The sequence below is a fragment of the Styela clava genome, chromosome 6, assembly GCF_964204865.1.
Source record: "Styela clava chromosome 6, kaStyClav1.hap1.2, whole genome shotgun sequence".
NCBI lineage: Eukaryota > Metazoa > Chordata > Ascidiacea > Stolidobranchia > Styelidae > Styela > Styela clava.
This window is the reverse complement of record NC_135255.1, coordinates 21358484-21372561: the sequence shown is the minus strand read 5'-3', so window position 1 is coordinate 21372561 and position 14078 is coordinate 21358484. Positions and strand designations below refer to the sequence as shown.

Genomic DNA, 14078 nt, shown 5'->3' with positions numbered 1-14078 from the left:
CATGAATGATTTAGTCCTGCGCGAAAATACATGTCAAGGGGGGCAGAAGGACATTACCGGTCATAACGTTCGGGTCGACCAGGCTCCTCTATCGCTGACTTTTTTATTAAATAAATATATGTTTATAAAAAAATTTATACTGGTAGTATGAGTGGACACTAAACTAAGGTATTCTTGTTATTAATAAATCAACTCGACACATACTGTACAAAACTCTTGGCAATGACAATTCAAAGAATTCCTAAATAAAATATGAAATTTCGGGTTTTTTGGCCTGCAGAGCCAGTTAATTAGTCGGGATCAACCCACGCAGGGTAATCAGAAATGCGGTGGCGAGCCAAATCCTATTGGGTGATTTATTCCGGCCTGCCTAATGCTGCCACAACTAAATTAAACCGAATTTTGATGTTTCAGCTATAAAATACTCAAGAAATTTGAGATTGCAATTAAATTAAGTTTTGGTACAAGGTTTATTGTTTCCTACAATGTAACTTTTACTTCACACTTATTTGGTCGCCAGTCAGGTGGACAAGATCTTTGGCCCCTGGTCCAAAAACTTTGCCCACCCTGCTCTTAGAGTTTATACACTGATATGCAAAGGCCTTCCCACCCAAATAATTACATCCCAAACCAGATCAAAGATCTTTAAACTATGATGCTGGCATAGGCCCTAAATCTAAAAACTGTACTGCAAGCCTTTTTTTGCTGAAAAACAATATCAACATTTTCACCCAATTTAAATCTTACACACCAAGAAACGAAAAAGTAGTACAAAATCCAAGTTTATTTTGAAAAATCCAACTGGCCACAATTTCACCAAATTCACCTTATTGATTAATTCGAAAAAGGTGTTCAAATGATTCGACAAATTCACAAAGAAGATTTTTCAGGACCTTCATCAAATTTTAATAAAACACAAAAATTGAAGACCATCTGAGATATAAATTTCACTCATGTTGGGGAAATTCACACTAAATTCTAGCAACTAGGCAAACACTCCCCGATCCAGGTTGAAGATCACAGCCATGAGAAAACCTAAATCTCAACCACGAAACTTTTGCTATTGAAAATCTTCAAAATGTTTAATCAAATTATTTGGCGCTTCCGAAGTCTGTGCACCAAGATGGCCCACAACCTGATAACCCTAACTGGGTACACATACTGTGTTCAGGTTGTGCGCCATCTTGGTACACATACTTCGGGAGCACCAACTATTCTGTTAGAATTTATAACTAGTACAAATCAGGAACTCTGGTGGATCAAAAAAGGCCATTTTATTACGCAGATGCAGACTAGCGATTCTGCTGATTGAATATTCTAAGAATTTTGGATTTGAAATGATTATTTCAGTCACAAAGCTGTGAAGAAGCAGTTTATTGGCGAAGCAATGAAAATTTCTAATATAAACTTGGACTGCATATATCATGGCTATTTCCGCTCCACTTCATTTTACATCAGAAAAATGCCGCAAATTGGTTTATTTTTTTATTGCCATCAAGACATGAAAAAGTGGTTTGCAGCAAATTAAAATATAATAGTTTTCCCCAGGACAAGAGTCTCGAAACCAAGACTATTTTTATTTGAAATCATCATGTTATCGATGCCTATTCACCAGAACCTCGACTAGGCCAGGGGACTACCTGTTCAGATGAAATATGAGAATATCTGACCAGTAAAGTGTTTCACAAGCACAGATTTTTTTAGGCTTTGTTGGATTATAATTAGGGCTGAGCATTTCAAATCGAATAGTATATTATTCGAAGCGGCTTAGACAGGAATTTTTAATCGCCGCCATATTGTTTTTTTGTCCGTCCAAAGGACAAATTCATAACAAATTATTAAAATACAATTCTGACATGTGACTCTTTTCTTCCCAGTAATATGATTTTTGTGTGTTAACACTCAGCAAACTGTCTGAGTGATAGAGTGTGCGTCTGGAGGACCCATTACAATAAAACAGTCAAAGCTATATATTGTTCAAGTGTTCGAGATTCTATTAAAAAAAAATATTCAATTTTAGATTCTGAAATCGTCAGATATTGGAAAAATGCCCAGTCAATTATAATAATGTCCAAATGTATACAAAGACATTATTTCACACAAATTGTACGAAATCAGAATTTTCCTGAATAGAAAAATACTTGCAGATTTTTATCTTCAATTCTGTTTAGGTTAGCTAGGTTACCGCCCAGCCTTCTAACTTGAACCAATCAAAATTGAGTAAACAAATCGGAAAATTTGCACCAAAATCCCATTTTCAAAAAAAAAAAAACAGAAAATTCCCAAATCTCTAGCTCCCATCTTGAATTCCAGCATTTACGATGTTTGTGATGTATCCATCGCTTCAGAATCTGCGTCTTTCTCCGCCGCTTTCTCATACGCTCTATCACTAGGTGTCACTACAACTCCATTCCACACTGACATCGCAGTCGCGATCGTTGTTTCTCCTTCCAGTCCCAAAATTGCTCAAAAACCCCTGTGAGCTAGAACTCTGAGCAGAGTCTGGGCAGTGTAACATACCTATTACAAATTAAATATTAATGAAATAAGAGCATGATGGGATGTATTCGACAATTGATAAAACATTTTATTTGAAAATAACCAACAGCCCATCTTATCCAAAAAGTACTATTAAATTGGAGCAGACAATATTAAGTGGGACACGCTATAGCCATGATTGGTAGTGCCTCACAGCGGTGTAGCCAGGAAATAAAAAAACGGGAAGGGGCCAAGTTAGACCGTAGCAACTAACGGGGCTTTCGAGGGTTTTTAGTCTTAAGGATCTTAAAAGCGAAATTTCTATGTATGATACAGAAAAATACATTTCAAAAGTGGGGGTTAGTTCTGGCCCTCAAAACCCTCCCTGGCGCCGTATATATCATCGTCTGATCATCTAAGGTAGTGAGTGGTTCTCAACCTTTTTTTCTTTGGTGGCCCACTTTTGTTACACAGAAAATACTGTGGCCCATTACCTTTCATATGCAAGAGAAAAACAAAAAAATTTTATTCCCAAAGATAGAGACCTCCACTCTAATTATTAAAATGAGAATTACCACGCAATAGAAAAAACAGCATCATCATTCATTGCTACTACAATCAAAGTTTATGAATATTATGAATATTATGAATTCTCCGACATATTGAAAAAGCGTGCTTACCATATCTTGTTGTTCCAAATTCATTACTATATGAACTCCGACATTTCCACTTTCACATGGGTCAACGATTCCTGCTGAACCAGGAAGGAAGAAACCAGAAGAGAGAAGTTGAAGACATCACCTGAAAAATGATTCCATTTATTTATTTATTGACAAGGTCATTTGAAAACAGACAGGGTCAAAGGCATGATGGGTTTTGAATTCATTCTTATTTGCATCAATTATTCTGCAAATGTGAATACTCACAACTGTCAAAAAGTCGTCAAAATTTCACATAAATTTATCATCATCACCCAAAATTGTCCATGTAAACAGAGCTTCACAGAAATAACACTAATTTCAGACACATGCAAATGAATCTTACAAATTGGATAAATATCTTACAAATATAAAATTTTCATACGTCTCCAGAGTTTTTACAAATTGCATATTTCTCACTAACTTAACAAAAATAAGATAATTTAGGATAGGATTCACATATTTATCCTGGGGTAGAGGAGAGGGGGTGAGGCAAGACGGCTTAATCATGTGCCGAACCACATCCTTTCACCCGGTTACCAGTCCGTGTCGGGTATTGAATTAGTTAGTCTGTTATTTGTTTCAGATACATGGACTTGATGGTGGAGGAAGCCGTAACAGGCCAGCGACTACATGAGCCACCCTGTGGCGGCAGGAAGTCCAGCAATCATCTCGCACATAATTATACAAGCATGAAATTCGAACCCATGCAGGGTAGACAGAGGTGCGGTGGCGAGCGTATTCCAAATGCTTATCGCGATGCATCACACCGCCGAGCAAGCCATTTATCAAGAATGTCACACATAAAATAGTAAGTAGCACACGAATGACACAAAAATTACAGAATTTGGCACCAAGCAAATCTCCCATTAATAGTAAAAAGTAATACAATATTTCTTCTAAATTTAAATAAAAATACACACAAAATTTCTCACATATGGGAGAACTTCCCACTAGAAGTACTAAAACCCACCCACAAATGATAGGGTGTCCATAAAGTCTTAAAATTGCAAAAGGGAAATTATCGTTACTTCAATAAATTGTTTTGGCCCTCACAGATTTATCAAACGAGGTAAAAGAACAATTACCGAATAAAAAACAACAAAACTGGTTAAGATATATATTGAGAAATGCCCTCATGACAAAATTGAAATTATAAAGGGAATTGATGGTCACTTTGTAAGTTCAAGACTAACCTGAAAGCTGCACTGATAGGCAAAGGTTGCCTGCTTGGCGTATTCATGATCGCATGGTGAGCTAGCAAGTCTATTATCCACATTGTCAAAGGCTCGAGCCCCGCGAATCTTGATCTGATCAGAGATCTTTCATGAGACGAATCAACATCTTGATGCTGGAAAACGATTTTTTATTTATTAAAATTCCTCTCTGAACAAGGCAAAGAGCAAGCAAGTGTAATAATCTAGTTAAGGGTGTTTCTCAAACTTTTCAAGCCGCTACCTCTCTTAAGAATTTGTCAAGTCTCGCGCCCCACAAAAATAACTAGCTAACAATAAGCTTTAAATAACAGATAGTAAGGGGAAAGTATGTTTTATTCAAAAAATATGTTGAAAATCTGTGGATGAAATAAATTGATGAGTTATAAGAACAAGCAAAACAAATACTCATTATTTATTAACTTCACGCCCCCTCAAACAATTGTCTACGCTCTCCTTGTGGGTTGCTCCTCACCGTTTTAGAACCACTGCTCAATAGCCATTAGTTAGGTTACTGTATTACTAGGTCATAACTCACTTACCTTGAATGAAAAGCATTTTCCTCGAACCATCTGACATGACGGATAGCAGCGAGAGATGATTGCAGTATCTTGTGACTCATATGAGTTGAGGAATTCAGCTTTCTCATGTTTCCTGGGGGAATTGCAATCCCCACTGGGACTTTATCCTGGAAAAGAAAGAGTTACTTGTAGGAATTTGATCAAAGTGATACTGTAACAAGCTTTTGTTTCCGCTAACTTAGGTATTTGTGACGACTGATTTGTTAATTGTTGCCGACTAGTTTCATTGTGATGATTTCATTGTCTCGTGAATATGAGATTTGTTTTATGGAAGTGGAAAATTACCTGTATTTTTCCGATAACAAAGACAAAATGGGGTTATATTCGATGATTTTATAATGTTACAAATTGAAAATTTGTTACAATATCACACACTTTCATCCAAAATAGAAGGGGACTCATCGAAAAGAAAAGCTAAGAGCATCACTGATACCAAGTAGTTACTGGAACTACACATAATCATTATGACATTGTGTGACATTTACTTCTAACTTTCTCATGTTTCAAGGAGGAATTGTAATCCATACTGAGAATTTATCCTTTAGACTTTAAAAGAAAGAACTACTTGTAAGAATTGGATCGAAGCGATATTACACACGTTCACCCTAAATAGAAAGGGGACTCATCTCAAAGAAAAGCTAGGAACAGGGGTGAGGGGGGGATATTTTTTGAAGCTGGAATGCTTTTTAGCCTTTAATAAAGACTCTTCGAAACCCACGTTGATCTTCTGATGATCTATAATTGCAGCAAATTTGAAAAAATCTTTCATTAAATAATTTTGGTTTCCCGAAGTGGCGGACAATCTGAACATAGTATGTGTACCAGGTTAGGGTTATCAGGTTGTGCACCAAGCCATCTTGGTGCACATACTTCTGGAGCGCCATAATTTAACCCGAGTACAGAGTTAAAAGTCTTTAAAAGCATGGAATGAATTAAAAAAAGCAGAGTATGTTCACTTCAGCACCATGCTAGCGAGTCTAGAGTCTTGTTAGTGAAATTGAAGTAAACAGTCTCGATATTTAAAGTCTTTGGAAGCAAGAAATGAATTGTAAAAGTAGGGTGTGTTCACCACAGTACCATGCTATTGAGAATCTTGTTAGAGCTGGTATAAAGTGAAATCAAAGTATACACGAAAGTGAACACTAATCAACAGCCTTGCTATGAGCTAATAAAGATAAAATCATATAGTTTCATACCTGACCATCAACGAGCTCAAATCCATTCTCTGTTTCGGTCATTGTAAGTGTGATTTCAGAATCCTCTCCCTTCTTTACTGTTTCAATAATCTGGAATATTTATTCATTAATTATACAAAAGATGTTAAATTGGGACAAATTATGGTATCTGTCACATAAACCAGGGGTGTGCAACCTTTAATACAGGAGGGCCAGATTCAAATAACTGGGTGAAACCGCGGGCCGAACCCTTATTTAACATAGGCTTTTTGTAGTTGTAGGGACAAAACTACTGGTTATTGATCTTTGTGACATGCGTTGTTAGCTTCACACAAGCTAGCTGTTAGGGCATTGTAACATCCTAGGCATGGATATTAAGTTGGACTCAAGTATAGGCTATGCAACGCAAAGAGATTGGAATTACTTTTAGCAGATTAAATAAAATTGAAAACTCGTATCACAGGCCACACCTCATAATTGAAATTTAGCACGGGCTGCATAATTTTTCTGTGTGGGTCACATTCGGCCAGCGGGCCGCAGCGATATAAAACCATTAAGTAGTTTCAACTTTCCAGTATGCTTCTTACATTTAGTTGAAGACTTAGGATCTTTTGCAAGGAAACATGCAACTCCTCTATCAGTGGAGAGTGGTTCAAAAGTCTAATATCCCATTTTCACAAATTTTATTTCGTTACATTTCGTATGACTAAAATCAAAACTACTATGAAATACAGGGTGACCATAAAGTCCCTTTGAATTTTGTTATGAAAACAGGTCTCAATATATCTCAACCAGGTTTGTTATCTTTTAATCAATAATTGTTTAGGTATTTTTACTTCAATTAATACATCTGTGAGGGCCAAAACAATGTATAGCATCGATAAATTCCGTTTGCAATTTTATAAATTTTAGAACTTTACGGACACCCTATAAATGTTTTGTCGGCAAGGGACCTTGCTTTAACCTAGACTTATTTTGAAACTTGAATTGATATTCAGGTTGTAACTTCAACCTCACAGCCACACAAAATGCTGTTTTTAATTTTTTGTGAAAACTTTTTGATTAATTGTATTGCCGTGCCTTCAAAACGCTTGTAACACTTGACAAGAGTTTCCTAAATTAGCAAAGTTGATTTATGTGCATGTTCATTGCACAACATTCAGTATTTTACGAATGTCATGGTTATATTCAGAAACATGCAAAATTTTATTATTCTGTGATAAGATTTCTATTTTTATTTAGAGAAAAAGAGAGGGGAAAACTAGTAAGATGACTCTACTAAAATGATGAAGCCCCGTCTCTCAACTGGATACCAGTTAACGTTTTGAATGAATAATTCTGATATTCCAAATTTTTGTGTTTAACCTAAACAAGGAAGGACAACAAAAGCGCCTAATATATGGCAAACTGTGGCCTCTCGTCCAGGTACCAGCCCATGTCACAGAGAAATAATATTATATGACAAACTGTTTCTTAGTTAGAATAGTCTTAAGATATGGACAGATCCCGAAGACACAATATAAGAAGATTGATGAAAAGCTTGTTTGCCGCCTAAGCTCGAACCGGGGATCTCCCATGTGTAAAGCGAACGTGGTAACCACTACACTACAGAGAAAGATCTATTAATATAAAGATATTCAATCAACATAAAAGTTGTATATTTTGGTCCCAATTCCAAACTATTTATTTCCAATCTATTAGGTTGTTTGCATCACAAATTAAAATCTAGAATAATAAAGGTAATCTAGTTAATAAATTTGGAATGTAATGTCTGACCAGAAAGATAAGGACTTTAGAATCAGTAAATTCATGTGTAACAGTGAAGTTTGTTTAAAACGGAGGTGCATAAAACGATTTGGTATGAGAAAAACTTTAACACAGCTAGATGTCTGAAGTTATATGGCCCACCTACAAAAATGTTGTACAATCCTCATCAAAATGATATTCAAAATAGCTTTTAACATAATAGTGCCAACTTTCACAATGTTTTGTTCAGAGTGGAAACAGTTCTTTCATGATAAGAAAATTTTTAATCTTTTCTCCTAGTTGTTTGACAATCTCTTTCGTTGGTAAAGTTTTCAGAATAATGACAACTTCAGCTACGTTGTTGCCTTTTGTCATTGTTCCTTTCTTGAAGTCTCCGACCTATGAAAGAATAAAATAATGAGCTATGGCTGAGAAGAAATATATTTATTCGAAAAGAAAGTAGGAGAAATCTACACTATACTAAGATTTGAAACTTGAACATTTAAAAAGCGATTATTATCCGAAATTTCTAATTGCCAAGATAAGACTATAACAGCTAGCAAGTCCAGTCCGACCCGCAAATACATCTTCCCTGGCTCTGAATATATTGAGTTTAAAAATACAACTCTGTCCCTGACTAAAATATTAATAAATCCATACATAGCTCAGTTGGGGATTCAGAAAAGTCCCTAAATCAAAAAAAATAATAGTTTTGATTGAGTGACGCTTGTCCAGAATTCTGTTTAAAAAAAAGATGGAAAATCTCGTAATTCTCTACTTCGTAATTTTCTTTCTGATAGATGAAAGTAAAATTCATCTCCCCAAATAAGCCCTATTGTTATTTTTCGAGAGAAAATTAAAATAATACCCCGTCTCATTTTTGTGGAAACACGATAGTAGCCCAAGAACTAAACAAAACTTACTTGTCTGCATTCATCAACTTGAATATCAAACCCAGCAGGATACAATGATGGAATCGATTGCATTGCATATTTTAGTAACGAACGACAGTATTGACGCTTGCTCTTCCGAAGTCACGTTCAAGTCTTGGTTTCGTTTTATTAGAGCCTGTAGGAAAGTGGGTTAAAAATAATTACTGTTTGAAATATGATAGATATCAAATTTTTGATAAAACAGGGTTTCAAAATAGAAATTCCTGTATTGGAAAATTAAAATAGTGGAAATAACAAAAACAAAGCGATTCGGAAATGTTATAAGTATTAGGTGGAAAAAATGTTGAATTAGACTCCCCCATATCAAAGAAAAAACAGAAGCATTTCATGATAAAAAAATATTCATATATTAAAACTGAGGAAGAATGAAACGAGTTATTTGATTTAATAAAACAAACAGTCCACAAGTCTCAGAGACCAGGGGCGTATGGCACGACGGCAGATGCGTCTTATCGCACCATGTTCGTCTCGATAACAATCTAAATCAGGGCATTTAGATTAGTGCAACCTAATTATACTATATTTTTACCGATATTGATGAAAAACGATCTCCCGACATCCCCGAAAAGAGGGTGTTTGCTCATCAACAGAATGGAATTCTTTAAAACGAGACAATGACTTTCGATCTGTAAAGTGTGCCGTACTGACCTGGGTAAAAGCTTCGTCATCAAGTGCTGGCTTCACTCTTGGGAAAGCTTGTTCAACATCACAAAATCGAATGGAATGTGAGGCACAAACACTCTGTTTGTTCCTCGACCTTTCATTTTGATGTTTTGTCGAGTTAATTTAGAAAATTTTATATTTAAATTCCTAGACTTTTCAAATTTGAAATCATAGAATTGAGAAAAAATCATGAAATTGTATGACCGGCACTGGTACCGGTAGATAGATAATGATTTATCAAAGCTAATGTATTGGACTCTGGAACCAAGTACAGGAATAACAGAATACCGTAAATTACGGTATACACAAATTCAATAGGGTAGAATTCTTGAAAGCTACCGTACTGGTACGGTACTCTGGTAGGCTACTGTTAGCAAAACCCCTATCCTATCTCATTCGAGAGTGAGAAATTAATTTTTCAATAGACGCCTAATCACGCCTTTAGTTCACGTAATGGTCTGCACCTGAGCGGCCACTGATAACTAACTTTTTTTTATTATTTTTTATTATTAGTTTTCAAATTAGATCAATGTTTATTAATCATTTTTTTAGAATTTTGAATATCATGGTTTTAATTACCACCATTTCAAAAAGTCATATTGTATATACGAATTATAAAATCATACAATACCAGTTTATCAATCACATATATATACATATTACATCCATGTCCATTTGAAGTTCAGTATAGTTGATCTGTGTCATTTTATTAATTTATAATTATATTACCATCAAGTAATTAATTTGCATGGAAAAATAAAAGTTTTCAATAAATTAGATAGGAATAAGAAAAACTTCCATACCATGATTATAGGGTTTTTTCTACTTTCTATCCATGTTGATGATATACAATAAATACGGTAGATGCCTTCGAAATTTAAATGAAATAACACTATATACATATTTAAAGCATAACAGATTTATCAAATAATACATCAATAGTTTCATCGCTTTTTATTTTCAATTTTGTTCCTTCTCCCATATATTTGATGGCAGCTTTCAGCTTGCATTTGAAAATTGTTCGCATGGTTGATTGATAAGTTTGCCCTTCTTCAAATATAATATAATTTCGAAAATCCCATATTGCCCCTTTTGCACACGCAATAATCAGTCCTAATATTGGTTTTACATTTTGTAGGAAAATTATATTTTTAATATTGTACTGGGGAGGTGCAATGTTACACCATTCCCAGAATTGTCTAACATAAACGCATGCAAAAAATAAATGTTTACAAGTTTCTACAATGTTGTTGTTACACAGCTGACAGTACCCATCATCACCATCTACCCAATGCCTTATTTTATCCCCTGTTTGCAATGCCATATGTGCTATTTTCCATCCTAAAATTTGTAACTTTTTGGGAATATAATAATTCCAGATATCTATCCATTTTATATCGTCTACAGGTATATTATACCTCTGACCAATATGAAATACTTTCTTATTAATAAAATTATCATGCCAGTATTTTTTTTCATACATTATATGCAATTCTTTTGTTGTAGGAATTTTTTCAAAATCAGAAGGGTTAAGAATATCATATTCTACACTATCATGAGAATCTGGTTGCAATAATAACAATTTCCATTCTATTGGTAACACCTCTACTATATACATTATGACATCTGAAATTCTTCTCTCATACATTTTTTTACTATTAATAGACATTGAGTTCCATTTAGCATGACCAATAACACTAGCTTCAATATTAACACAGTTTCTTTGAAAAATGTCTCTAATAACTAACTTTAGCGACAAGCGCGGAGCAAACGAGAGAGCGAGACAACGGGAAGTCATCCAGTGAAAAAATAAATAAATGTACAGAAATTATGACAACATTTTTTTTTATTCATTTACTAATATAATTCTCGAATAGGATTATTGCTTCGGCTAATTTTTTGCAGTATATATATATTACATAACGTCAAGATTTTACATAGCGAACGTTTCGTGATATTTTTCAAATGTGGCAACTTAATGCAGAAGTTGATCACGTGTGCGTAGCTAATCGACAGTCATACCATTGATATCTTAACAATGGATCAAAATGACCATTGTTATGCTGCAGATACGCTTGACAGATTTTCTGTTCCGCCGCATTTCTTGTCGGCGAATGCATGGGAATTAATGGGTGAAGAGACAACCATACTATGTAAAAATCTAATGTTTTGAAGCACGATACGTTGGATATTTGGTAGTAATAGAACGTTTGTAACTTCAGCTCAATGATTTAGCTCAGTGTTGTTCAACCTTTTTTACCTTTCACAATTTTTCAGGAACTTTGTATACCTTACAAATACCAATGTTCATTCAATACCTAAATAAACATTAAATTTTAAGCACAGATTGTACTGCAATATCATCATGCAATCTAATAAGCTGGTGTCCGCAATATATAAACGTTGTAATTTGACTGTCTTGCCTTAGCGTGAACGGGAATATTGCTCAATGCAAAGCAAGCAACATGCACGACAGCCAAAATCACCAAACCAGACACGTGCCCGCATTATCTATATAATTTGTGACGTAACAATGTGCTTGAGTCGGTTATTTGCGTAAATACCATTTTATATTTCATGTGCGCCTTGTTGTCTCCACTTGAATATTTTATAAATTATTATATTACAGTTTAGAATCCCTGACTTGGCTGTATACTGTTCGTATACCCTTTATCAATTGTATACCCAACTTATGGTCCGGTATACACTTGGGTATACTGTAAACCTGATTGAAGAGCACTGATTTAGCTGATGAGGATCTTGATAAAAATAGGTGATCGTAAAAATCGATTGATTCTTAGAGGATGGATTCCCCTATAATTTCCGTGTATGAAGGCTTGCGAAATACTTATCTTAAAGGTGGGTTATCACGCAACATTTTTGTAGCAAATTTGATTCTATATAATTTATTAAGATTTTTGGCGTTTACCGTTTGCATAAAACGGACTTCGTTTACGAGACTCGAATTTTTAAAAGTCGACCCTGCCGAAATCGAACGCAAATTAGTATGTCCCGTTGATGACGTAGTGGTGAGAACTCGTCGGCGAAACTTTGCATTAGGTCAGAAGCAATTATTGCATTCTGTGTACTTATTTTGAACCGTGTGCTAGTTCTATTGGGCGGTGCATTTGGAGGAAGCTTTTGTGATTTAAATCAATATCTTTGAATAATATTATTGCATTATGAGAAATTACATTAAACTCAACTAATCGAGGTCAAGACGTACTAGAGTTCTGTGCCGGACCTTTTGCTGCAATATATTTTTTAGTGAAAAAGCGCATACCAGGCCATGGTATGGGTGACATGGTAGCAAGGGTTTGTAAAAACAGCCTTCTGACGTGACAATGTAATGCTACGTTGTGTTGTGCAATTGTATTTTACATGTATTACAGTATAAAGTACAGTACAGTGCAGTAGTTTCGAATTCTAAAGTTTGTTTCAGATTCAGAAATTTGCCCACAATGTCAATTCAAAAGCGTAAGCAAACCGACTTTACGTTGAAGGAGATCATTGATGCTGCAAAAAAGGAACCGAATCAGTTCAAGCTGGCCAGGGAAATGAGCAAGAAATGGGGCATCGAAATTAAGAGAACCACAGAGAATGGAATCATCAGCAAGAAGGATGCAATCGAGGCAGCTATCAAAGCTGGAGTTACATCGAAACGCATGAGGCTGAAGCCGTCTCACCACTCAAAGCTTGATGACGGGGTGCTCATGTGGCTAAAGCAAGCAAGAAGACAGAATCTGCCTGTCGACGGCGATCTGATAAAAGAGAAGGCTTTAAAACTGGCCGAACTGATGCACATTTCAAACTTCATGGCGAGCAACGGTTGACTGGACAATTTTAAAAAGCGCCACGGAATCACGTTCAAGACAGTGCAGGGCGAAGCTGGAGCGGTGGATTCGCAATCCCTTCTCTAGTGGCAACAACAGGTTCTCCAGCCCCTTACTCGGGCAGTTCTCCGCAGACGACGTATTCAACCTGGACAAGACTGAACTCTTCTGGCGTTTGCTTCCAAACAAGACCATGAGTTTCAGGGGGAGAACGGTGCACTGGAGGAAAGAAATCACTTTTCTGGTGGGGGCAAATATGAGCGGCAGTGAAAAGTTTCCTCTTCTGGCGATCGGCAGTTCCCAGAAACCTCGTGCCTTCAAGAACAAAGAGATTCCCGTTAGGTACAAGGCAAACTCGAAAGCACGGATGATGGCGAAGCTTTCCGAACAGGTGTTGCGTGAGTGAAACAGACGACTTGGCCAACAGGGACGCAAAGTGCTACTCTGTCTTGATAACTTCTCTGGTCATCCAGAGATCAAGCTGGAAAACATTAAACTGGTCTTCTTCCCATCCAACACGGCAGCAAATTCTCAACCAATCAATCAGAGAATCATGGAGAACCTCAAGCGCCCATACAAGAAGATTCTGCTTCGTCGCCGACTCGAGGCCATGGACGAGTTCGAGTTCACATTGCTCGACGCTTTGCATAACGTTTGCCGTACTTGGAAGCAGGTCAGCGAGTCGACGATCAGAAACTGCTTCGTGAGAGCCAATTTTATCGAAGAGGAAATCCAAT

The 14078-nt window shown here is 36.0% G+C and overlaps 2 pseudogenes across 2 annotated transcripts in view; both read right to left on the bottom strand.

Annotated features, from left to right (window-relative positions):
• Nucleotides 1-766: 766 nt before the first annotated feature.
• LOC120331638 (interleukin enhancer-binding factor 2 homolog) overlaps nt 767-14078 on the bottom strand; it is a 158582-nt pseudogene continuing 145270 nt past the window's right edge. Inside the window, exons 4-8 of the transcript XR_013476594.1 lie at nt 6168-6257; nt 4933-5078; nt 4373-4527; nt 3159-3279; nt 767-2520 (exon numbers count right to left, since the gene is read on the bottom strand). The product of XR_013476594.1 is annotated as an interleukin enhancer-binding factor 2 homolog (transcript). The remainder of the gene's footprint in view (nt 2521-3158; nt 3280-4372; nt 4528-4932; nt 5079-6167; nt 6258-14078) is intronic.
• Nucleotides 7140-9609, bottom strand: LOC144411747 (interleukin enhancer-binding factor 2 homolog pseudogene; annotated as a pseudogene). Its single transcript, XR_013476707.1, has 3 exons — nt 9494-9609; nt 8816-8960; nt 7140-8291 (listed from the first exon to the last, which is right to left on the bottom strand). The product of XR_013476707.1 is annotated as an interleukin enhancer-binding factor 2 homolog pseudogene (transcript).